Source organism: Aphelocoma coerulescens, chromosome 8 (assembly GCF_041296385.1).
Source record: "Aphelocoma coerulescens isolate FSJ_1873_10779 chromosome 8, UR_Acoe_1.0, whole genome shotgun sequence".
Taxonomy (NCBI): Eukaryota; Metazoa; Chordata; class Aves; order Passeriformes; family Corvidae; genus Aphelocoma; species Aphelocoma coerulescens.
In genome coordinates, this window is record NC_091022.1 from 556143 (window position 1) to 581366 (window position 25224).

The 25224-nt window shown below is 51.2% G+C and overlaps 1 long non-coding RNA gene across 6 annotated transcripts; it reads right to left on the minus strand.

Annotated features, from left to right (window-relative positions):
* Positions 1 to 982: 982 nt before the first annotated feature.
* Positions 983 to 7066, minus strand: LOC138113994 (uncharacterized). 6 transcript variants are annotated; one of them, XR_011152430.1, is made up of 8 exons: positions 6883 to 7066; positions 6328 to 6405; positions 6045 to 6201; positions 5742 to 5959; positions 4076 to 4181; positions 3493 to 3677; positions 2816 to 2926; positions 983 to 2524 (listed from the first exon to the last, which is right to left on the minus strand). It is a non-coding gene; the product is annotated as an uncharacterized lncRNA (long non-coding RNA). The 6 variants fall into 6 exon arrangements; XR_011152434.1 differs by having other exon boundaries at positions 983 to 2201; positions 2306 to 2524; positions 5742 to 6201; XR_011152429.1 differs by having other exon boundaries at positions 5742 to 6201.
* Between the last annotated feature and the right edge of the window lie 18158 nt (positions 7067 to 25224).

Here is a 25224-nt window from a genome sequence, read left to right on the forward strand (position 1 = left end):
AGCGCCGAACTGCGCCTTCCTTTCCGAGCCGCCCCCTTGAGAGCGGCACGCGGGCGGCTCTATTCCGACCGTGCTCGCCCGGTGCGCCCCGCCCCGGCTCGCGCTGCGACCGCGCCTCTGCTGCCCGGCAAAACCGGCCCCGCCGGGCCGCCCCCCGCGCTGTCATTCGTCGCGGTCACCGCCCCGCACGGCGCCCGCTCCTTTGCAGCGCTCTGGCCCCGCTCATGCACGCCCGTGTCCCTTGGCGCTCCGAACCGTCCTTCGCCCCTCCCCTCCGCTGCCAGACGCGGCCCCGCTCGCTCCTTGCCACGCTCGGCAGCCACCGAGGCCGCCGCCCTCTCGGCTCCCCCGGCCCCGGGCGGCAGCAGCGCCGGGGCGCCGTGCCGGGGCCGGCAGTGCCGCGCTCTCGCCACCAGGCGGCAGCAGCGCCGCCCAGCTCAGCCCGGGGCCGGGCCGCGCTGCGGGGCACGGACAGAGCAGAGGCAAAAGCCGGCTCAGGGCGCTCTGCAGCTCCTGCAGCCCGAGCCTCTCGGCTCCTGGCGCCAGGCACTCGCTTCTTCCCTTCCTACAGAAAAACGCCGGCTCGTTATGCTCAAAACTTGCTCATCTCTAGTCCCAGTTTCTTATATTCCTATATGCAACAGAGTAGAGAGAGAGAGGGCTGGCTTATTTCAAAATGAATCTACATCTAAATCAGTAGCATTTGTCTATAGATGTAAAAACAAAGAACTTGACAGGTTTGGGGATTCCACACTGTCATACACACATCCCTCCCGGTGGATTTTCTGGCAGTTTTGGGCCCCTCTGGGGGAGGGCACCCAGCATTGGCCCCCCTCATTCCCCACTCACCTGCTCCTCCACTGCATCGTGGCTCTCCCAGGGACATTGGGGTGCCCCAAGTGACATTCAGAGCCCCCGAGTCTCCACTCCCTCCCCCAGCCTTTTTTCCTCACCCCCAAAGAAGGCACAAAACGGGACAAACTTTCATAAAAAAGCAGAACAGCACTTTAATAAAGCCATTTCCATGCATACATCCCCCAAAAAGGGGGTGTTTCTTGGCTGGAAACACGGGGAAGGTGCAGCAGAGGGATGGGGAAAGAGAGGGATGGGCAGCAGGACAGGGGGCTCTCAAGAGAAGGGCACCATGAGGGAGAGGGACCGAGCAGCCGATGCAGACAGGGACAGGCAAAAGGACAGTGAGAGGGACAAAGAAATACAGTCACACTGCAGCACAAAGGAAAAAGGAGAGCAAGAAAGAAGGAAAGAGAAAGATGCGGGCGGCGAGGGAGACAGAGACAGAACAGGGAGAGGGATTGAGCAGAATTTATTCAATAAAGGTCAGTATGGATTTCTTAAAAGAACACCAGGACATCCCTATCACGGAACTCTGCTGTCTGCTTCAACTTCACAGCTGTCGGGGAACATTTCTCCCTCCTCTCCTCCCTGCTATCTGCTTTATGTCACCATTGGCTACTGGGACTTGTGCTGATTTATACCTCTGGAAAATTGGATTTGAACTTTTGAACAGTAAAGAGTGCAAAAAAGCTGCCTCTAAGATACAATGCAGTTTGCGTCACTGACCCACGGGAAAAACAAAAACTCTCCAACAGCAGTTTTTTATTGTTAGAGAGTCAAGGCACTACTTTATTCTGGCCAAGATGCGCAACAGAAATCATTTCATTCACACGTTGCCCACGTTGTGCAGAGAAAATCCTTCCATCCCACATGATGTTTACTGGCTTTTTCACAGACTCATGCAGTCAAAATCCAGAGAAATTCATTGCTTCAATGTTCCTTCGTCCCAAGTTATGCAGTCCTTACTGTTTGGTTGCTTATCAGTTCTTGATCCCTTCGCCTGCCACATTAATTAGGTTCTCATCCTTCCTTCTCTTACCTCTCTTTTGCCAGAGCGGGAGTCTCGGACTACACCAGGGGTGATGCCTCCTGTGCCAGCAGCAGCGCGGGCGCAGCTCTCACCCACCAGGGCTGGCAAGGGGCGAGTGTCTGCGCCCAGCTGGGCACCGATGTGGCGTGGCTCCAGCGCGCCCCGGGAGTGCCCCCCAGGGAACAAAGGGCCAGCACCAAACGAGACTCACCCACAGCACTCCCATACACTCTCCCATCACCATTTACTGCTTCTCTCTCTCTGCCGAGGCCCCAACAAGTTTTGTTTCAGTTCTCGTCCCACACTGGGCAGTGACCTGGAGAGGAAAACAAGATACAATTACTACTGCTCATTATGGGCACGGGCTTTGGGCGCACTGCTGGGTTCAGCCTCCCTTAAACACAAGCAGACACTCCTCACTTGTCCATTCCTCACTCTGCTCTCGCAAACCCTTCAACCGCTCAATGCCAAACTCAGCGCTGCTGCAGAGCTACGAGAGAACGGCATCATTTTATCCACAGGGGGCTTCTCCAAACACGCGTTTCCTGTCACGAGTCCAGAGCGACCCAAGGGCTTCTTTTTCATCTCCACAAGTGTGGCCGGAGCCACACAGACACAGCAGAAACAAATTCTCACCATCTGCCAACAGAAACAAACAGATTTAATTCACAATTTCTTGGACAACAACTAATCCAATTAACCACTGCGCACTCGCACCACTTGCTGTGGGAGGGTCGATACAGCTTCTGCAAAGCACAAAAACCAAACGTGCTCCAAAAAGCCAAAGAAAGTTTAAAACTCTCAAGAACCAATACCAAAAGCTGGAAACTACTGCTGTGCCTTTGAACATAGAGCCCTAAAAGGGCTCCAACAGCCACGGGAACAGAAAACACAGGCGAGATGGACAACAGCACCAAACATAGCACAAACCTTCCAACAAAAGGGTGCTTTGGGGAAAATGGCTTCTGCGAGGCGCTTCGCCTCATCCCAAGCCCCGCTCCAACCTCACAGGCAGGGGTCACAGCACTCACTCCAGGGTACCTGCAGGAAAGGGAACATAGAAACAGAGGCTTGTTATTTTACAGGCGCTTGTCACACCCCCAGAAAGGCCAAAGTTATTCGGGGTCCTTGCTAAGAGATTCCTTTAGGGTGCCTTAGAGCCAAAGGCACTGGACAACGCAGTGCTTCTGCACACACGTGTACGTGGATCGTTTTTCCTTTCACAACTTGGCTGCAATCGAAAGCAGCTCTGCAGCTGCTTTGGGTTCTATCCATGGCAACGCCGCGATGCGAAAGCACAAAAATGACGCTGGAAACGCGTCAAAGAAAAGAAAGTTTTACAACTGAGCGAGGGGTGTCAGGGAGGGCCATTCGCAGCACAAGAGGCACCATCTCTCCTTGCAGCACCGCATGCCTCTTATCCCTTCAAAGCCCCATCTGCAGCCTCCAGGCAGAGTTCACCCTCGCTGTCCAATGAAGACTGAACATTCCACACCCAAATCCTTTCCTCCTCCCTCCACCAATGCCAGCCTGGACACAGCAAAGCACCCCCCACAAGCACGCCACTGTTTGGACTCAGTAATCACCAGCAGTCCAGTGCTGCTCACCGTGGTTTGAGGCACAAAGTCTCACAGCAGAGCTCAGCAGATCAGAAACTCGCAGGCCCTTTCACAGTGAAAGCCTGCCCATAAGCACACGATGTCTCTCAAGAAGAGATCTGATTGGAAGCAACAAACTCATTGCCAACATCTCCCCGACAGAATCAGGTGCAGTTGCACATCCTGAACTGCTCCTGAAATTTATACCAAAGTGATTCAATTACTCATTTTACTTTTATTAAGTTATTAACTCTAGAAAAAAGATTTATCGAAATCTGAGGTTCTAACTAATTCAGTGGACATTTTCCTCTGCACACTCTTTTCCTCAGACAAACAACTAATCCAATGAACTACTGTGCTCTAGCACTGCTTGCAGTGGGAGGGTCAACGCAGTTTCTACGGAGTTAAGTACAGAGCTTGAAAAGAAAAAGTAACTTGGCTTCAGAGAATCAAATCAAGAAGTCACAAGAAATCAAACCAAGTGCTAGAAAAATACTTGTTGGTCTTTGAACATAATGCCCGAGAACTCAAAACATCCATGAAAAACAGGACGCACACATGAGAGGGACAAGAACACAATTTTTAGACAAACCTTGCAACTGAAGTGTGACCTTGGAAAATGGATTTTCCAAGTCCCCTCCCCTCATCCAAACAGCTTCTGCAAGCTTGGGGGGGTCACAGCATGCACTCCAGGGGACCTGGAGGAACAAGAAAATAGAAGCAGAAGCTTGTTATTTTACAGGTGGGTATTCCACCCCCAGGAAGGCCCAAGTTTTCCAGGGGCCTTCCCAGACCACTTCCCAGATCCCATCAGGGTGGACTGCAGGGAAAGACTGCACAAACCCTGTTTGCAAACACGTGCACCCCTACGTGCGTACGCAGGGTTTATTTCAGAACCGTGGGGCTGTGACGGAAAGCAGCCATGCAGCCCTTTGGTCCTTGCTACCTACCGCAATACAGCAACAAGAAAGTATGAAATGATCACTTAAAGAAACATAGAAGAGAAAGTTTTACAACTTGTGCAAGTTGTGCCAGGGAGGGCCATTAGCAGGAGAACAGGCACCATCTCTCCTTGCAGCATTTGCCTCCTACCCCCTTCAAAGCCCCATTTGCAGCCTCCCGGCAGCGAGAGTTCACACCCCCACCCCCCCTCCCGTCTCATGCCCACAGGCCACTCCACACCCAAAACCTTCCCTGGACCCCGCCCAGCACCCTGGCCCTCCACAAGTGGGCAACTCTCAGAGCCATCGCTCAGCAATAGTCCAGCGCCTCTCAGGGGCTTGAGCCAAAGAGTTGCAGCAGCCTGGAACAGCCTGGGAAGAGAAACGCGAGTTTTGCACCCGCGCAACGGAGGAGCTGCCCTGGCCCAGCTCTGCCTCCTGTGCCAGCAGCAGCGCGGGCGCAGCTCTCACCCACCTGGTTTCGTTCCAAACCTAATAACACAGGAATGATTTCTTTTGACCTTCATTATTAGGATTCCACCAAGAGCCACAGTTTGGAAAATGATCCTCTCCTGGCCCCTGCTGGATCCCTGGAGCAGGGATTCTTTCCCTCTTTCCCCATGGTGTCCCCCCTGCCCTGCCCCCTTTTCAGGCTTTGTTCCACAGCTTTTGCTTCCAATCCTCGGATCCTTTCCCTCACTCCACGAGCTCCTGGCAGTTCCACACCCTCTTTTCTCCCATCCTGATCATTTCTCCAAGAACAGAGCTGTGCATTTCAATTCCCTTCTCTTTTCTCTGACAATTCCCACCAATCCAGACCTAAAGCTGACACAAGGAACACTCAGTGCCCACAAATGCAAATGCAGACCTGGCCATGCCTAAACCAGCAAGTCTGAACACACTATCTTGGACCATCTGCATTAATTCAAACCTAACATTTAGGACAGAGCTCAGGCTGCAGCACAAAGTCAGTGCAGACAAACGCTTCACAGGAGCTGTGGGATTTCCTGTTCTTCCTGCAGTGGCATTTATGGCTGAGCAGTTCAGAACAAGGCCTGAGCACGCAGGACTGGAGAATAAACACCCAGCAACCACCCCAGTGCTTGGCAGGGGTCTGGGGCATCCCAGTCCAGGCTATTGGCTTCTTTTCCTTTTCTTCACTGCAATTAACCTGTAACAGGGACTTCTGAATCCATCCAGATAAGGAGACATTTCCTGAAACAGGTCCTCCATATAAACAGGAACAGAAAAGCTCACTGCCACATTCAGAAACCCTTCAGCAAAGCACGTGCAAAAGCAAAGGTGGTGAGTGATTACCAGGAGCACCAGGGAACCGAAGTGAAGGGGGGAAACTGGCCCACAGCAAACAGCCGCCACTGCTTCGCACTCCAGTCGCTCTGCAAGCCCAGCTTCCCTGGAATTTCACCCTCAGCATCTCTTCCAAGCTCAACAGGGGAACTGGAATCCAAAGGCAGATCTAAACATGGGATTCCTGCTTGCCACTCTCTCCACCTTTTCTCCAGCTTTTCCCTGAGCTGGGAAACAAAAGAAAACCAACATTTAAAAACCAGCCTTGAGGTGTCTTGAGGATGCCCAGGCCTGGGAGAAAACCCTTCCCACCATCCTCTTGGCCTTCTCCCACTCTGAGGATCTGCAGAAATGCATATCCAAATCCAAGTCAGGCAGCCTGGGATATTTTCTGCACACCAAACACCACAGCTCTGAGCACCAGGAGCCTGAAGATGCTCTGGATTGCAATTCACAGCATCAGTGAGCCCTGTATGAGACAGCCAAGTCGTTTGTGTGCAGAGAAAACAAAAGTTGCAATTTTTAATAGTTAGAGTATCTGTGGGAGTTATTGGCTGCTTACAGCAGCAAGCTTCAAATGGCCTCCCATACTTACAGATTTATCAGAAACAGCAATTTCAGGTTCCTTCCTTTTGGAGCCCAACTCCAAATGGGAAACTTCTCATTAGTGCTCCTGAGAGAGGCAAGTGGAACTTCAGGAGCTCAGGAAAGCGACTCCCTCCCCTGAGTCCTGTCTCACCTGCCCGAGTACCCAGTGCTTTTATACCACCTCTCTCCCTGCTTTCCACGTTCATTTAAGTGTAAGAAACCTGCAAGTTCTCGCTCCAGCACCAGCCGCCTCTTCCCTGCGCCCCTAAACTGCCGCACTGCTCAGGCGCTGCTCCCCTCGGTTGCGCTGCCCCTTTGCCACGGGGCCGAGCTGGGACAAACTCCCGCTTTTGTTTCCCAGGAAAGGCTCTGCAGGGAGGTCCCGCCGTGCCGCCCGCAAGCCCCGGCCCCAGCCCCGCAGCTCCTCCCCGGCTCCGTGCCCGCGCCGGGACCGCCTTCACCCCGCGCAGCCCCCGCCGCCCGCTCCCGCCCGGCTCTGCTCCGGGGCCGCCCCCCGTCGGGTCTTTTCCCGGCACACGCCGCGTCGCCGTTCTCCGCTCACTTTCCACCTCGCTGCAGCCACAGCAACAGCCGCCCTCCTCCATTGTCACCACAACCCTCGCCTGCCGCTGCCGCAGCCGGGAACCGAACCTGGCGCTTCCAAGCCGCTCCCGGGCACCGCCGGACGGTACCCACGGAGCAGCAGGAGCGGGAGGGTAAAGCCAGTGCGCATGCGCAGCGCTGCCCGGCTCCGCCCCGCCCTTACACCCCACAGGATGCGTCAGTGCGTCACTGCGCATGCGCTGCCCTTTGCACAACACTGCGCATGCTCAGCGGTGTCACCGCCGCGTGACGCAGGGCGGCGGCTGGGCAGGGGCTCCTCCCTCCCCCGGGACCCCGCGGCGGGGAGATGGGCCCGGGGGGCTGCGGGGAGGTGGGCCCGGGGGGCTGCGGGGAGATGGGCCCGGGGGGCTGCGGGGAGATCGGCCCGGGGGGCTGCGGGGAGATGGGCCCGGAGGGCTGCGGGGAGATCGGCCCGGGGGGCTGCAGGCACGGCTGTACCGCGATGAGACTCACAGAGCCACCGCAGCAGCTGCCTCTATCCCCCAGCCCCAGTCCCCATTGCGGCCCCTCCACTCCCGCAGCTGCTGCTCCCCTGGAGACACCTTTAAGCCGGAGGGTTCCTGCTGTGGCACTTAACGCTATTCCCAGAGGATCTGTCCCTGTCCACTGACCCCCTCGGGCCTTGGACCCGTCCTGTAACCGCGGTACCTTCCTCCTGCTGTACCTGCCCACCTCGAACCGAATCCACAGCACCCGGGCCCCAGGACCACGCACGCACCTTCATCCTTTCCAACAACCTTTGCAAAGTGGCCTCAGGAACGAGCCCTGGACTGGTTCCAGAGTGATGAACACGGGGAAAACTTTAATGTTCTTGGAGACATCTGAATGCCACACAAGAAAACATGGATTTTCATTTTAAAAAGTGATTTGATTTTATTTTATATTTCTCCAGAGTTCCTAGCAGAATGTCCATATTACTGAAGGAAAACCATACAGATCAGACAAGCTTGTCCAGCAGTAGTGAAACATGCCCTTCACACTGTGGTCGTACCTGTCCTTTGGAGCTCCACCACAGCTTTGGAGCTCCACCTGGTGCTTCATCTTTGCACTGACAGAGAAAAACTGCATGGTATAAAGAGTGCTGAGATAAAGAAAGATACATTAGGAGGGCCACAGATATAAAATAAATTAGAAGCATCTGTAAAAGTTTCTTTCCATATACAAAATAACTTTTCTTTTTTGGAGGTGATTTTCATTTTTCTTAATTGACAGTCTGTACACAGATAAATCTTTCACCAGAAATCATTTAAAAACACTGGTTTTACAAGGAAAAGGGAGCCACTAAACAACCCATCAGTCTCCTGCAAACTCACAAGCCTCTCCTCAGTCAAGGGTGCCAGTCTTCAGGACCAGCCCTGCCCCAGGAGTGACACTCTGCTGCTGATGAGTTCAGGGCCCCCAGAGTCTGGAAGAACTGATCACCACCTTGCCAATTAAATCAGAGCACTGAGTGCCCTGTCCAGTCCTTTTCTGAACAGCTCAACGGAGGGTGACTCCACCACCTCCCTGGTCCCTTCCACTGCCTGACTATCCTTTCCATGAAGAAATTCTTCCTAATGTCCAGCCTGAACCTCCCCTGGTGCAGCTTGAGGCTATGACCTCTGGTCCTGTCGCTTGTTACCTGGGAGAAGAGGCCACTCCACAACCTGGCTACAACATCCTTGCAGGCAGACAACCCACAGATCATTTGCAAGTGTGTTCTAGAATATGTTGTGAATAAGTCACTCAGACACTTCACTGAGTGTGGTATTTTCACACCCCTGGCCTGCTGATCTTCCATATCAGGAAAAGTTTTCCATGAAAGAAACAACTGAGCCTTTAAGAAATCAGAGTTATGCACTCAGCAGTCCTGTTTTGAGCTCTTCTGCCCAGGGGTGCCGAGCTCCAAAAACCTGAATTACAGAGAACATGTCGATGAAAAGGAACTCGCTCAGAGGGTGGGTAACGTTGTACCAAGGAGACGCATGTTCGAGTAGGGTTATCTACGCTTTTAGGATGTCAGATTTGTTTTGCTGCCTTGCTGTACTACTCTAAAACCTAAGGCAAGAAACTTAGCTTTAAAATGAAGACTCTTACATTTCTAACCTCCCCCCACCATTAGTCACCATAAGAACAGAGATAAGAATTAACAGCTTGTGCTGCTTCCAAAATCTTGTACAAAAATAGATCACTATGTCCTTCGGGCAGTCTCAAAAATCTGCAAATTCTTCTTTCACCTCTCGATTTCAACAGGTACGGTCAGGTCCCATTCCCAAGGCTTGTGTCTCAGTGAAAATCACAGATGAATGAAGATCGTATTCACTTTCCTTGGAATTGCTATTTGGAATCCATTCCATTTTCATTCTCATTGTTTGGATTTCTTTAAATTTTCATGTTGGGGTACACCTTCAGAACCACGTTTTTGTTTTTGTCAAAGAGTAAGATACTAAGAGAAGACATTTTGTCAGGAACGCAGCAAGGCTCAGGAATGCTGGGGACGACTCCGACAGCTCTCACAATGCTCTGGATGGTGGCATGGTTGGATGGCTTCATGGCCTGCAAGATAAAGATATGGCAGACCATGTTACTGTACCCGCATTGCAATGGACTCATGCACTCTGCAATAAAATTGCTTTGTTGAAGGGCCCTGCAGAGACCCCTCAGCTGGAACATCTGTTTGCCCTCCACTCTCTCCATTTGCCATTGTAGCTACCCCGAGCCAGCAGCAGGGAATATGAATCTGGGCTGGCTCGTTTGGCCCCCAGATGCCAGAGTCCATCCACTGCATTCAGCTCCCTGCTGGGGATAGAACCTTGGGCTCCCTGTGGGATTTGCCTGCCCAAGGGGTACCTATAGGTCAAGGTGGTCTCTCCTGACTGATTTAAGTTACACACGGGCTGCAGTTAGGTCTTACAGCTCACCTGGCTGGGAGGGAGGCAGTTCACATGTTGACAGGCTGTGTTGGTAGGGGAGCCAAAAACAACTCGTGGGCTGGGAAGTTTGAGCAGCGGAATATGAGCGCATCAGGAAAAAACCAAAAGTGGATAAAATGCATGCGAAGGAGAGAACGGGAGCGCCTCAGGCCACGATGCCGACTGCTCCTCCTAGTGCTTGTGCAAGGCTCTGCTGTTTTGTTCCTCCTTCCATGCCGATCACTTCTCGTCCACAGTGTACATCTGTAGCCAGTGGCTGAGGAACTGAGCCTCCAAGACAGTTGTACCTCATACTACAGTGACACTTGCAGTGACATATAGCAGATCAGGCTTCACAGGGAAGAGGGAAGGTCAACAAATGCTTTCTCTCCTGGTACATCTCTCAGTCTGAACTGCAGGTGGAAATGCTTCTCTTTAGCTGGGGATGCCGCCACTTTGAGAGAATGTGCAGATCACTATTGTGTTTCGTCTAGTTTAGAGACTGCAAAGGGAAGATGAAGGCCAGCACTGTCTTTTTGTTCTAGGACTTTTTCTTTGGGAGCAGCTGCTGGATGTTTTGAAGGGGGTTTGGGATCTGTGTGAGTGAGAGGGTAGGATGGTACATAGAGCTTGAGAGAAAGTGCAAGAAGTTTGATGCAGTTCAGTGGGTGCGAGTTACATGTTGAGCAGCTGATTGCTAGAAAAGGTTCTAGAAAGAGGCCGTGCTGGAATTGCCTTTTCTTTTGCAGCCTATAAACTGCACAGCCAACAATGAAAAGATGCCTTCTTCTTTCGCCGCTAGATGCAGGATCACATTCCGTCAGTCTCTAAGAGGCAGGACGCACAGCGGAGCTCTTGCACCGACTGCTCGCACACGACTGGGGCCGCGCCAGCCAAGCGCTTGGCTTTTTGCCGGGCACTGTCAGCGCTCATGGAAACAACCACACGATAGCGCTGCAGACTCGCAAAAGAAGGCCAAGCACCTGGCGCAGCTCCAAACCACCCCAAGGGCAGGCATAGGCAACTTGCAAACGGCCCTGCACTCAAATCAACGGTGTCAGGACAAAAAGATTGCCCTCATCTTCCCCTTCCAAGAGCACACTCTTCTTTGCACCACACTCAAAGAGCAACACGAACTCCTTTGCCCTAATAAATCTTTTCCCTCTCGTGGAGTCCGGCCACCAACTTGAAGCCATCTGGCAAAAACAGAGCTCAAAACAGTGCCAGCTGAGGAAGCTCTTGCTGCCTACAGCTTCACCTGCACCCCTCAAACTAGCAGCACACACGCTGTTCTCAGCACTCTCCTTCTCAGCTCTAGGTACCATCCTAAGCCTTCACTCCCCCAGAGTCAGGATCCAAAGACAACGGCACCAGGGACTGCTCACACACTAAAGGCACCAGGACAAAAGGCTCACCAGCTTGGCCTTTGCATTCCCACTGACAGCTCAACAGCTCTAACCCAGAGAACTGCCTGTTGGCAAAAGCTTTAAAATTCACTAAGAGCACTCAATGTGCGGATCCAAACTTGCTTTCTTTGCCAAAGAGAGGAACTATAAGCACGTCTCAAAAGAAATGGCATCCCCTCCTCCAAAACACAAAACATCCAGGGACTGATCCCATACAAAGGTGCCAGAACACTGTTACTGGGCATTACCTGCCTGGAGCACTAGATGAGCTGCACACCAAGACTCAGCATAGCTGAGTGTCCTGCCAAAATTTCAGGAAGTTACCTCTGAGAAGTGGAAACCACATGCCAAATTGAATCCTTCCAGAGACCACCTTCCAAAAATGGATACCAACTCCAAATTGTACGAATTGAGGCAGTGCTTCCACATCAAATATGACAGGACAGAAAGTTGCTGCCACCCCACACCTCCACGAGGCAGCTTCTTACCTGCACCTCCAACACTGGGCTATGTGATTTCCTTCCCATGAAAAAGCATTGCCATTCTCGTTCAGGAACTTACCAGGTGAAAGTTTCATACCACCTCCAGTATTGCATACATCCAACAATTACTTCTACACAGAAGGGGCCAGGAGAGAAATGTCTTGCTAGACTACACCTCCCCATGGTACCTTAACATCTGCTCCTTCAACACTGGCACTATGTCCTTTGCTTCCCAAGGAAAGGCACTCCGAGTCTCTTGGCCTTGCCTTGCCTTCAGTACCTTGCCTAGTTTCTCCTAGCCTACCCTTGCTTTGCTTCCTTTGCCTACGTCTGTTTTCCTTGCCCTACCTACAACTTGCTGGCTTTGCTTTGCCCTGCCCACCACTCTTTACTTTGCCTTCCATGCAGGCAAGGCACTGCAAACCAAGTGTAGGCATTTCTAGGCAAGTCAAGAGAGAGGTAGACGAGGCCAGAGCAGTGAGGGGAAAGCAAATGAAGGGGAGGGAGCCACCTGCTCAGCTCCCTTGTCAATGGCCCCTCCCATGGCCGGGCGAAGCCCCGCCCCACGCCTGAAGGGCTGACCAGGAGATAGAGATGGAGCATGATGCTGGGGTGGGAGGGGCAGGCAGGCAGGGCACCTTCAGGCTGTCCCCTGCATGGAAATGCTGGGCATCTTGTCCTTCTATCCCCCTCCCCCCCAGAACCACACCTTAGATCTTCTCCTCTGCACTGGAATTTTTCCAGTTATGACAGCATCTCACACTTGGCCAGAGTGTGAGATGGGGCCACAACAGCTCATGATACCCCTCCATGCCGACAACAGCTCCAGTGTGTGTTGTTCCTCTTTCACAGGTTAAGTTCCTATCGATTGACCAATCCATTGTTCTTCTCAAGGGTCAAATTCCCACCAGTTAGACAAGAAGGTTTTCTTCATTGAGTTTTCTTCATTATCTGGTCGCATGCACAACAGGGGACCAAAGATGGCATGGCCTTAGACATGATGTCGGGCCCTGACACAATTACAAAATGAACCTTTTTCTCTTTTTTAACACCTTCATTTCAGGAGCATAGAATTGGATAATGTGGAGCTTTGGAATAATCTATTTTCGTGTTCTGAAGTATCTCAAATGAGGGCATTGGCCCCTAATTGAAAGTTTTCTAGAACTTCCTTGCTGGTAGCAGTGGCTTTGCATATCAGAGATTAAATTTCATGACAGTCCTTTCACTGGGCCAAAAGGGACGAACAACTTGAATTTTGGATCACCTAAGGGATTCCAGAGGCTCTGAGACTCTTCTATTTTTGTAAAACCCAGGTATTTTCCCTAAAAAAACCCCTTGTTCTTTGAGGGAATCTACATTAAACTTCCCAAGAAATGGAAGGCAGCCCAAGCCACTAAACAAGTGAAAATATTTCTATACTCTATTTTAAAGTCACAGTCCTTTAAGAACATCTGAGTAGAGCAGCCACTCTATTAGTGCAGGCAAAAATCCATCCACTTCTTGATGAGCTTTCGGCAACTCCATATCTTGATTTTCAAGGACTGAGCACAGCCAACTAGATCTGGAAAATACAGGGCAGATTTGCATTTGTACCTGTGCTCCCTGATCGATATTCTCATGTTTGATGGCATTACTGGTGGATCCAGGAAACAGTTTCATCTCAAGCAGGGCCACAAAGCCTCAGCTTTTAAAAACATGCATGAAGTCCTGTGCTTGGGGATATTTCCCCCATGTTCAGGGAGCAGTGAGCTTATCCAGGGGAAGTAAACATGTAGCCCTTATGTCCTATTTCTCTCCACCCTTTATTCTGACTTTAAGTATGAGGAATTGAAGGGAAACATTCCCTCAGGAAGGGGACACGAGCTACCCCCATGCTATGGATGCTGTCAGCACCAGCCTGGGCTGAGGGAAGGTGGATGATGCTTTTGCCATTCATGTCCTCCTGCAGGAATCTTAACTTTTCACAAACCTCAATTATGAGGTTTCTCACCAGTTGTATAGATTTGAGAAATCGCCATGCTCAAAGAGTGGATAGTGGGTGTTTGGGAGGGAGATGGGGGCTGCCCGGAGGATCCAAGGACTGCCCGGGAGATGCAGGAGGTGCCGGGATGATCCAGGCGCTGCCCAGAGGATCCAGGAGCTGCTCGGAGGGTCCAGAAGCTGCTCGGAGGGTCCAGAAGCTGCTCGGAGGGTTCAAGACCTGCCCGGAGGATCGAGGAGCTGCTCGGAGGATCCAGCCGCTGCCCGGAGGATCCAGGTGCTGCCCACAAGGTGATCCAGGCGCTGCCCACGGGACGATCCAGGCGCTGCCCACGGGACGATCCAGGCACTTCCCACGGGACGATCCAGGCGCTGCCCAGGGGACGATCCAGGCACTGCCCACAGGACGATCCAGGCGCTGCCCGGCCGATCCAGGCACTGCCCACGGGACGATCCAGGCGCTGCCCGGCCGATCCAGGCGCTGCCCACGGGACGATCCAGGCGCTGCCCACGGGACGATCCAGGCGCTGCCCACAGGACGCCGTCCCGCCCCCGCGGCCCTCAGCGCAGGAGGCGGGAACGGAGGAGCCTGAGGCGAGTGCGGGCGGCGGGAGGCCTTGGTTTCATTTGTCTTTGTTTCTTCACGTTCAGGGGCTGTGAACCTCCTCATTTTTCCTTATACTCTAAGGCCGGGGAGTCCAGGCCGTGTAAACCACTTTGTGACAGAAACAACCACGTTCTACCAGTGTCCTGCAGGAAGGTGGGAATGGCAACAGGAACTTGCCCAGTGTGCTTTGCCTCAAGCACCTGTAACTGCACCTGTGCCCATAAAAGCAGCAGGCAGGGAGGTGAAATAGTCATAAGCATTTAAAGACTGACTCCTTTAGCCAGTGCCTCTATTAAGTTAAGCTTACAGTACCAGTTCATGTTATTTCAGATCTGGCCCTAAGGGGATCCTGACCACAATCACATCTCAAACCAGCTTCAGCCAAGACTTCACTGCAATTCAGAACACTCAGCAGTTCGTACCTTTTATAAGATGAATCAGTTCTGGTATTCTTAGACAAAAGATCCCACAAGGAGAAGGCATACTTTCAAGGGTTTTCAGTCTTTTACTTCTAATCACTTTAGAAAAGAAACATTTTGAATTCAACTAAAGCCAAAGAGACACCAAAATACTCCAGCCCTTCATGGGTATTTGGTCTCCAAGATGGGAGGAAGGTTGGTCCAAGATAAAACGGCCTGAAATGCATCTGTTGCGGACCTTGAGTGGACCTTATCACCAGCTGGTGGTTTCCATATAGGCTAACTCAGGCACATGCAGATGGGGGAAGGCAGTGGGACTGGAGAACTGTCCTTTCTTCACATGATCCCTTCCCTGGGGGTTGTGTTGGGAAGCCTGTGCTGAGGGGTGCCTTGGAACAGGACTTTTCCTGTTTAGAACACCTGGAAATCACCAGCAATGCCATGGGCTATATGGGCATACACAGGAGGAGGATTTCTTCTAAAGTATGCCCTCAAAGTTGTCTGCAGGAGGTCTCTGATGAAAAGCTGCTGAGTACACCTGGAGCTTTCTAAATATTTCCAAATAAAACTCACACTGGTATTATATTTCCAAATAAAACTCTCTGCTATCATTGACTGCAGCCATGCAGTCATAGCCTTTGACTATTAAATCCCAGAAGGGAAAAAACCCCCATGTGTTAGTCTGTAACCTGTTTAACCTTCAGAGAAGCAAATACTGTTGTTCCCTCTTAAATATGTTTCTTTAAAAACTCCAAAGTTGCTTTGGTCAGTTTGCTTTCAAGTACTTCTGTTAATCTGTCTATTAAGATAAAGTAGATGCACTAAGAGCTAAATATCAATTTACTTTATCATTTTTTCTCTCCTAGGAAATGCTCTCTGTCTTCTTGCTCTAGCTGCATGTTATAGGCCTCAAAGTTACCTGGAAAGAATAGATCGATGGCTCCAAAATGATTTTAGTGATATCTTTTCTGTGCAAATTCAATTCTCTCAAGTATTACAGTCCTCACTCATTTCAAACATCAACATTTTCCCTCTCACACACCTTTCTGTTTTCAATCCAGCCCTGTAAGACCCCAGTATTTCATCTTGGAGGAATTGCCTTCTGTTTCATGGCTGTGACAAAATTCTAACCTCCATAAATATATTAAATGTTATCCTTTGTATCTCTAAGGAGGATGGACTTGACTTCTCCTCTCTGAGGTTAAAGGTTTCACAGGAGTTTGTAGAAGCAGAGAATCAGGGAATCATGGAAGGAATGCTTTGGGTTGGGAGGGACCTTAAAGTCCATCCAGTGACACCCCCTACAATGGGTAGGGACACCTTCCTCTACCCCAGGTTACTCCAAGCCCCATCCAGCCTGGCTTTGGCTTTGGATACTTCCAGTAATCCAGGGGCAGCTGCAGCTTCTCTCACAGCAACCTATGCCAGGGCCTCACCACCCTCACAGGGAACAATTCCTTCTCAACAGGCCATCTAAGTTGCCTCTTGGTGCCGTCAATAAAATGAGCTCTAAGGGAGATCTGCCAAGCCCAAGACCGCCAACCGTTCCCCTTTGTGAAGTGGGGGCTGCGTGTGCCCAGAGCTCTTTGTGATGCTTGGGGCCGTGCCCTGATCAGGAGGGTATAAAAGGGCACAAAGAGCCCGGGGGTGCGCACTCCCAGGAGAGCAGCTCCGGCAGGAGACAGCATCTCCCAGGAGGACGGCAGCGTCGGAGCGATTCCAAGATGTCCACGGACGAGGAGACGAGCACCGACGTGCAGCCCAAGAAGACGTGGCTGATGTTTCGGAGGAGGCAGAAGGTGAGGGATGGGGCGGCACGCAGCTGCCTCGGGGCCGAGGCCGGGGCCGGGCTTGCCGACGTGGAGGGAGCTGCTGTGCCAGGGGGGCCGTTTCCAGTCCAGAGGGCCACCCCGTCCTCATCCTTCTCGTCCTCTGTAAAGATGTCCAACCGTGAGTCACGGGCAGCCGCGCAGGAGGCTGAGGAGCACCGTGACTCCTGTGCCGCCCCTGGCGCGCAGGCGGCAGCAGCAGAGAGCCGGGCAGCGGCCCCGCACAGCCCCAGGGGCCATGGCCGGGCTCTGCTGCGCTCGCTGCGGCGCGGCTCCCGTGTCATCCTGAGCTGGATTGCGGCTGTGATCCGGCTAGGCAGCCACCAGCCGGCGACACAGCAGGACCTGCGTCAGGGCACGGCTGCAAGCACGGCAGCGACGGCCCCCGCAGCAGCGGCACAGAGCCCGGCAGCTGCCCCGCACAGCCCCTGCTGCCCTCCCAGCCCCTGGCTCGGCCCGCTGGAAGTTCTCGGTGGGCAGGGCGCAGGGGCGGCCGTGGGGGCAGTCGTGGCAACACCAGAGGGTGAGGAGAAGGGGTGCTTCAGCCCGGAGCCAGACGGGGAATTGGACAGCCCCGAGGAGCTGTCCCAGGAGGAACACGACCTAGACCAGAGCCGGAGAAGTGGAGAAGAGAGGCCCCCTGTGAGGCCTCGCGAGGCCTGGGCAGAGCACGGCAACCTTCCCCCGTGCCCAGGCACAGGCCAAGCCCCAGCTCTGCCCAGCAGAGCCCCTCAGAGTGGGGCAGAGGCCTCAATTTCAGAAATGACTCTGGGTGACTTACCCCCCAGCCCCTCGCCAGGCCAGGTGGAAGCTCGCAGGCAGTGGGCAATGGCAGCAGCGAGGATACTCCTGGCAGAGCTGCAGAGCAAGGAGGGGGACTGGTCCACAGAGGCCCAAAGCAGCAGCAGTGGGAAAGAGAGCATCTATATGTCCTGTATTTATGAACCAAAACCCCTGGAGCCTTGCAATGGCACAGGACTCTTAGGGCTTTGTCCCCAAAACGAAGATCAATCAGCTGACAAAGGGGAAGAGGGGAACATCAAAGAGTTGTCAGAGGAGAAGTGGGATGTCATCACGATCCACACCATCTGGGTCAACCCCCGCTGTCCACAGCTCCTGGTGGAGCCCGGCTCGCCGCTGGAGGAAGAGGGAGATGACGACCTGCCCAGCACATCTCGTGCCCTGGCAGCTCCCATAGACACGCAGCCAGCAGCTGCTGCCCTGGCCGGAGCTCCTGAGGACAAAGAGCACCCTCTGTGTCCCACTGCTGAGGCCCGAGAGGTGGCAAAGACAGCAGCCTCTGCTCCCTCTGGCGCACAGGCGGCAGCAGCAGAGAGCCGGGCAGTGGCCCCGCACAGCCCCAGCGACCGTGGCTGGGCTCTGCTGCACTCGCTGCGGCACGGTGCCCGTGCCACCCTGAGCAGAATCACGGCTGTGATCCGGCGACGAGGCCACCAGCCGGCAACACAGTGGGACCTGCATCAAGGCATGGAGGCAGGGACGGCAGCGACGGCCCCCACAGCAGGGCTAGGGAGCCGGGCAGCTGCCCTGCACAGCCCCTACTGCCCCCCCAGCCCCTCACCCAGCCCGCTGGAAGCTCTCAGTTGGCACGGCGCAGGGGCAGCAATGGGGGAAGTCCTGCCAATACCAGAGGGTGAGACGAAGGCCTGCTTGAGCCTGGAGCAAGACTGGGAAGTAGACAGCCCCGAGGAGCTGTCCCAAGGTGAACGAGACAGAGACCAGAGCCGGAGAAGTGGAGAAGAGAGGCCCGCTGTGAGGCCTCGCGAGGCCTGGGCAGAGCACGGCAACCTTCCCACCATGAACAGCCACAGGCCAAGCCCCAGCTGTTCCCAGCAGAGCCCCTTGGAGCGGGACAAAGGCCTCGACTCCAGGCTTGATTCCGGACCACTGCTGCCCCAGCCCCTTGCCAAGCCAACTGGAAGCTCTCAGTGGGCAGGGGCAAAAGCAGAGCCACGCCTGTCACTGCCACCAACTGAGGAGCGCTCCTGGCTCCAAGGAACCCAGGACTGTCTGAAGCGTGCCAGGGCTGTCCACAGCATGGGCAGAAGACACCTGAGCTGGAGCACTGAGGAAGAAGAGAGCACCTCAGGGTCTCTCCCACATGTGTCCTTGCCCATCCCATCGAGTTTAAAGGCCTATACAGCAGTCTGGCAAGGCCCCAGTCAAAGACCATCATTCTCTTTTTCATCACATGGACCATACCGGGAAACCAGATGAGGAAAACCAAGTCCCAAAGCAAGTCAGGGTTCTGTCAGAGTAACTAAAACCCTGATTATGGCATTGATACCTTCGTGGATGTCAATGACCTGGACAAGGTGATCAAGGGCACCCTCAGTCATTTTGCAGATGACACCCAGTTGGGTGGCTGTGTCGATCTGCTGGAGAGCCAGAAGGCTCATGACTGAGGTGCCATTACAACTGCTGGTGCTGTTATAGAATGTGAGGAGTAAAAATAGGAGTATTAATAGAGTTAAATTCTGTAGATGAAAGTAGGGGTAGATATTAGTAGTGCTCCCTACTAGAATTTAGGGAAACAGGATATTGTGGTAGGAAGCTCTTTTTGTTTCTGATAAATAATATTATTCAACACTAGGTCTGGAATATGTTCCTCTGGAATATGTTCCTTAGTCAGTTGAGTTGTAGCTGTTGCTAAGTTAGAACAGGTTTGATAAATGCTTTTGTTGAAATAAAAGGACTGAATTAATAAATCAGAAGTGCTTGTTCTTTTCAGTGCACTGTAGTCATTGCTGTGGGGGGGAAATCCTTAAGTCCAAAGCCTTTTGGTTCCTGGGGTGTTGCAGTGTGTGGGCAGAGAAGAAAGGCGCTGCCTGGAGGGGGGAAGGGGTGCGGGGACACCAAGTCCTCGTGACTCGTGGCACAAGGCGGTTTGTTTGATGCGAGACCCCATTGTTTTGCGTCCAGTTCCCCTCCTAGAGAGCTGCCCTGGTGCAGACATCATTTTGTAGGATCTCTGGAGGAAGGAGTGCTTGCCTGCCATTGCAAATGGGAGTGCCTCAGCCAGCAGCAGAAACAGGCACCAGATCTGAGAGCTGGCAGAGCCCCAGCACCTCTGTAATTCGTAACATCTGCACTGTGTTTCCTGATTGTTCTGTAAGAGCAGGAAAAGAGTTAACAGAGTGCAGGAAAAAAAATCCATGCTTTCAAATAAACGTTGTAGCCATTAGAAGAAGGAGAAAGGAGATCAGATCTAAGCATGAATCAATGTGAGCAAAGACAAACCCAGCTCCATTAAGAAACAGCTACCCAGGTGCCCTGCTCCTCATGCCTGACATCCCCTCCTGCTCTAAAATCCAGGTCCCTGCCGCAATGGCCCTGGGAGTGGAGGTGCCTCAGAGGCCTCCTTGCCTTGTGCCTGAAGAGTCTCAAATGCACACAAATGAAAACCCAGAGCCTCCTGTTCTGCCAGCCAAATGAGCACTGCAAAACACAAAATCCACACAAACACAGAGCACACGGGAGGAGGGAATTACAGAGTAATCTCAAAAATATTTGCACTCCTCACTCTCCAGAGAGCCCTTTTCCAAAGCAGAGGTGCACTGAGTGCTTCTCCAGCAATCAGCTGCTTTCTGAGCCCAGGAACCGTTGGAAAAAATGGCTTCTTTCAGGTACCTGAAAGCTGAGGCAATTAAAAGAGAATTAAACTGACATTTCTAAGTTGCAGTGCAAGAGGGATGTGCAGTGGTGAAATAATTAAGAGCTAGTGCTGGAAAAATACAGTTTTCACCTGTCTGCTGCAAAGAATAAAAGGGCAAGAAGCATTTTTGGCTTTTTTTCCCCCCCTTTCTTTCTTTCTTGATAATTAGTTGCTAGTTATTGCTGCATCCCCAAATGCCAGAACCCAGGGGTTTTCCAAATGAGAAGAGAGAGTTTTAGTGCTTGGTACCTGGTTTATCCAGCCTCACTTGCTGACAAACAACATTTTTTTCCAGCAAGATTTCCCTGCTCAAGTGGTTCCCATGAAGGGCCCAGATTTTTCTGGTTAATAGCACTTGCTTGAAAGGTCTTTCCAGGCACCTGCTTCCAGTTTGGGAAGGAGCAGAGGGAGGGCTTTGGGGGCTCAGACCTTTACAAGGACACTGCTGCCAGCACTACCCCCTGCACTTTGGGAGGATGTCCCACATTGCTTGGATGTTGCTTCTGCATTTCTTATTCTGCCCTTCACAGTGGTAAAAACCTGCTGAAGAGCTGAGCCCTGGTCTCAGAGCACCTGGCCATGCAGTGCTATTGAAGGCATGTGAATATATCTATAGCTGATAATAGAGAAATGTGCTTCTAATAAATGTCCTTGTATTGTTATTGTACTGTAGCTGCCAAGGATGGGGGAACCCAACTGTATTTTTCACTCTTGCAGTGATTACTGTGTGATCATTACAAGCTGGATGCTGTGTCACAGTCTGCAAACAGAGAAGGAAATAACGTAGGTAAACTCGGGGATATTATTTGCGTTTACATGAACTCCTTGTCCTGGAGCTATTTTAAAGCTGCTGTTACATCTCAATTGAATAAATTGGAAATAAATACTCTCTCTAACTACCTATATATGCCATGAACAGTGTAAAAGACTGAAAACCGCCCCCAGTCCTCTGGATTGGGTGCCAGCTGAGGCAGTGTGGTGTCAGTGCTCTGATTTTCCCACAGTTCTCCAACACAGCTGTGCTTCCTGGCAAGGTCAGCTTCCATCCAGCAGATGTATGTCCATGCCAGCAGAAATAGTTCCATGGGCATGCACTGAACCATGTTGCAGAGCACAGATTCTCCTCAATTCTAAAGTCAAGGTCTGCTCTTCTCAGGCTCCTGGGGAAATAGTCAGCAGACAAACTTCTACAGGCATGTTTGTCTTCTTTTTAAACAAGGAATAAGGATGATCAGAGGGATGGAGCAGCTCTTCTATGAGGAAGGGCTGAGAGCTGGGCTTGTTCAACCTGGAGAAGGCTCTGGGGAGACCTCATTGTGGCTTTTCTGTACCTGAGAATGATGGGGACAAACTTTTACCAGGGCCTGTTGAAATAGCACAAGGGGTAATGGTTTTAAACTCAAGGAGGGTTGGTTTAGATTAGCTGTAAGGAAGAAGATTTTTACAATGAGGGTGGTGAAACACTGGCACAGGTTGCCCAGAGAGGATGCTTCATTCCTGGAAACATCCAAGGCCAGAACACACAGAAGTCACTGAGCCATTCCCTAAGAATCCCTTGCAGCCAATGGGACGTGTGCTGGAAGCTTGAAGAGAAACAGAACAAGTCACTACTCCTGCTTTCAGGCGTAAAGCACTAGAGCAACAATTCAGATGGATCCCTTAATGAGAAAAGGGGTCGATGGCTCTGATGATTTCTTCAAGCAGTTAAACAAGAAAGCCATTACATGAACTTTTTGAGCACATTACTTTGACCATACCCTCCTCTGGAAAACAACATTCCCACAGAACAGGGGTGGTTCAGCAGCACATCCTACAAGGAATTTACAAGTGGGCTGCACTCTGGTGCAGAGACCTGTATTAGCTGGTTCACAGGCTTGCTCACATTCAGGGCCTGCTCTTTGAAGATGGCTCTAATCTTGCACAGGCCCACAATTTTACTCCTCAAAGCATCAGACACAGCTGAAAACACCCAGATAAAGACATTGTTCTCCTATTTCTGGAAGGTTATCCTAGTAAAATGCTATTCACCTGCTGTTCTGTTGGTGAGATAGCTGTTGGTGAGAGCTCAGCCCCTGCTCAGTTTCAGTCTGGAAGCAGAAAAAGTGCACTGGGAGCTCCTTGTGCCAACAGAAACTTTACAAGATCAGAGGCAGATGAGGCCTCACTTTAAATAAAAGCTGCCTCCTCCAGAGATTTCAATGCCCTTAGCTGGGGTTAATTGGCAAATGATGGATTGCTTGGTGCTCCCTGTTTACATGGGCAATTCCTACTTCAGACTTCTCCATGCTAGGAGAAGGCACACAGTGTAAGAGGAGGAGGATGGCATGCAGGGGGACACAGATTGTACAGCAGCAGCTTTTCCTTTGTTCAAGGTGCTGTATCTGCACTCCTCAAGCATGGACGTACTTACCATCAACACCTTTGGTAGCAGAGGTTAGCAAATTTACCATCAATACCTTTGTTAACAAAGTAAGAGAACAGTACTGTAGCTGCCTGGGACTGGGTGGTGAGTCTGGTGAGGACAGCTCAGGGAGGGCCTGGAATCTGCAGAGCTGAAGCTATTCTACCTTCCTATTCTTGAGACAACTTTCCTGTGATGGAAATGAATTGGGCAGAAGCAATGTAGGGAGGCAACAGGACAATTAGCAAAAAAGCAAAGGGTATTTCTGTGTTCCACTCTGGATGCTGAAAAGCCTGAAGCAGAGAAATTTTCCAGCTTTCTGACAGCATCCTGTGAAAGTCTCGCTTTTCTCATGCAGGCTAGCTGAAAACAGTGGTTATTGTAAACCAATTCTTTATCTCGCACCTGCAGTCTTGTTATGGTACTGACTGAAGAAAATACTTTGAAATGGGTGTTGCAGGGTTTAGCCAATCATTCTGGGAGGTGGATGGTCAGAGGACCAATAACCTTATGCCATTCTAGAGAACCAAGTTATACAAACAAGTCTGTAAATTAATAAATGATTCAATTTCTCCTGGACCCAAACTCTGTGTCATTTTTTCTCGCTGTCCCTGGTACAACGGCAACATTCCACTGTTCACAAATACTATCCAGTGATCAAATCAGGATGCTCAGCCTAGCTCAGGGTTCCAGCCCTCTGCTCACATCTAAGGGCTTCCTTTAATGAGGGCTCTGTGAACACAGTGCCAAAGGAATTGTTTCTTCCATGGCATCCACAGATCCAAATGAGCTAAACAGATACTCTGGCCACTTTGGACAAAGTAAAGTTACTTCTGCTGAAAGCAGACCCTTCAAACCCTCCATAATGCTGCAGAGCATGTCTTTTTGCCCCATGTCAGCTACATGTCATGACTGACTATGTCTGCTTTAAGCTATCACCCACTCACATGGACACTGCGAGAGGGTCAGGATCTGGGAGAGACTTCCAAACCTTTATGTGAAAAATGTAAAGTGCACAAGATCCACTTTGACCCAGTGGATCTCTGGGTTAAATTACGCTCCACAAGGTTTCCTGTACCTTGCACAGGAGTTAGTGGAAATTTCTTTGAGGAGAGTTCTACACCTTTTCCCAGAAACCATCACACATTTTAATTACTCCTTTCATATCCAAGCACTTTATATGCAAGTCAACCTTCCAGGCAAGTGTCTTTATTAAAACCTTTTCTTTAAGCCTGGTACTTTTCATTTCACCAACCATTTACTCTTCCCATGTAACAGACCTTTGTTCAAAATACTTCCACCGTTATGCCAGCAGTACAAATTCCACTGACTGCTAGCACCAAAAAGCAGAATAACTGGATGTTCCCAATTACCATAACTACCTAAGCAGAACTGTCACACCACATAAAGGTGGGCATAGTGGTGGTTTAATTGGATGTTAAACTTCCCTACAACAGGAGCATCCCATACCCAAAGGAAAAGCAGGATGATGAACAGGGGAGACTGCAACTGATAACTTCAAAATGGGATTAGGAAATGAGTGTGGAAACTTAATGTGTGATAGCCTCTGGAACAGCTTTGTCACCTCGCTGTCTGCCCTCTCTCCAGGTCACCTCAGATGGTGCTGAACACCACGGTCCCCACAGAACATCACTGGTGACCTCTCTCTGCAGATCACTCACCCACAGCCAGCCAGGATTCTTTTAATGCAAAGATCTTTCCTCTCTGAGAGTCTGCACAGCCTTTAGATAAGACTGAGCTGTTGCTAAAGGGCCCCATCAAAGGCCCTTTGCAAACCTAAAACCAAACTGGAGCTTCCTCCAGAGGGGAGTTTAGAGAAGTCTCACTCAGGGCCCAGCCATCCCAGCATTACAAACACACACAGACCACAGAACACATCCCTCAGAAGCATGATGCAGATCAGTTCCCCCATCTGGAGATTTCCTTGAAGAATGAAATAGAAATGATCCATTAGTGACACCAATTAGTCTCCCACTTATAATCAAGTTAAAGTTTTGCTGTGGACAGTGGCTCACCTTCATCTGAGTCAAGGACCTGACACCAAACATGACAGGACCTACTGTGTGACACCTGCTCAGCTGCTGCACAGGTGGAAGGTGCTGAGCTGCCAACATCAGGTTTTACTCTATGAAATATGGAAACAAATGGCACAATCAGTACTTTATATTAAATAACCTGGTGATAAATGCAAAGGTACATTACTCTGGAGCTTTACCTTCACTCTGTTGCACAACTTTCCATTGAAAAGGCAGAAAGACCTAGAAAGAAATTAATGAAATTATGGCAGCTGGTAGGGAAAAAGGAAGCAAAGCCTTCTGACACAGAAAAGAAATTCAGGCTGCAACTTCAGGACAAACTGGATGCTTCTACCACAGTGGTTAACAGCAGATTTAAAGCCATTATTAAGTTTCAAAGTTAAAGCCCCCCTGCTGACACTGAGGCATTACACACCTTTTGGAAGTTACAGCCTTGAAGGATTTGTCAGCACCTGCCCAAGTCTGCCAGGCTAATTTCTAAGGAAGTTTTTCTTCACTAACCATTTGAATCTAAATCAAAGTGAAGAGTCTA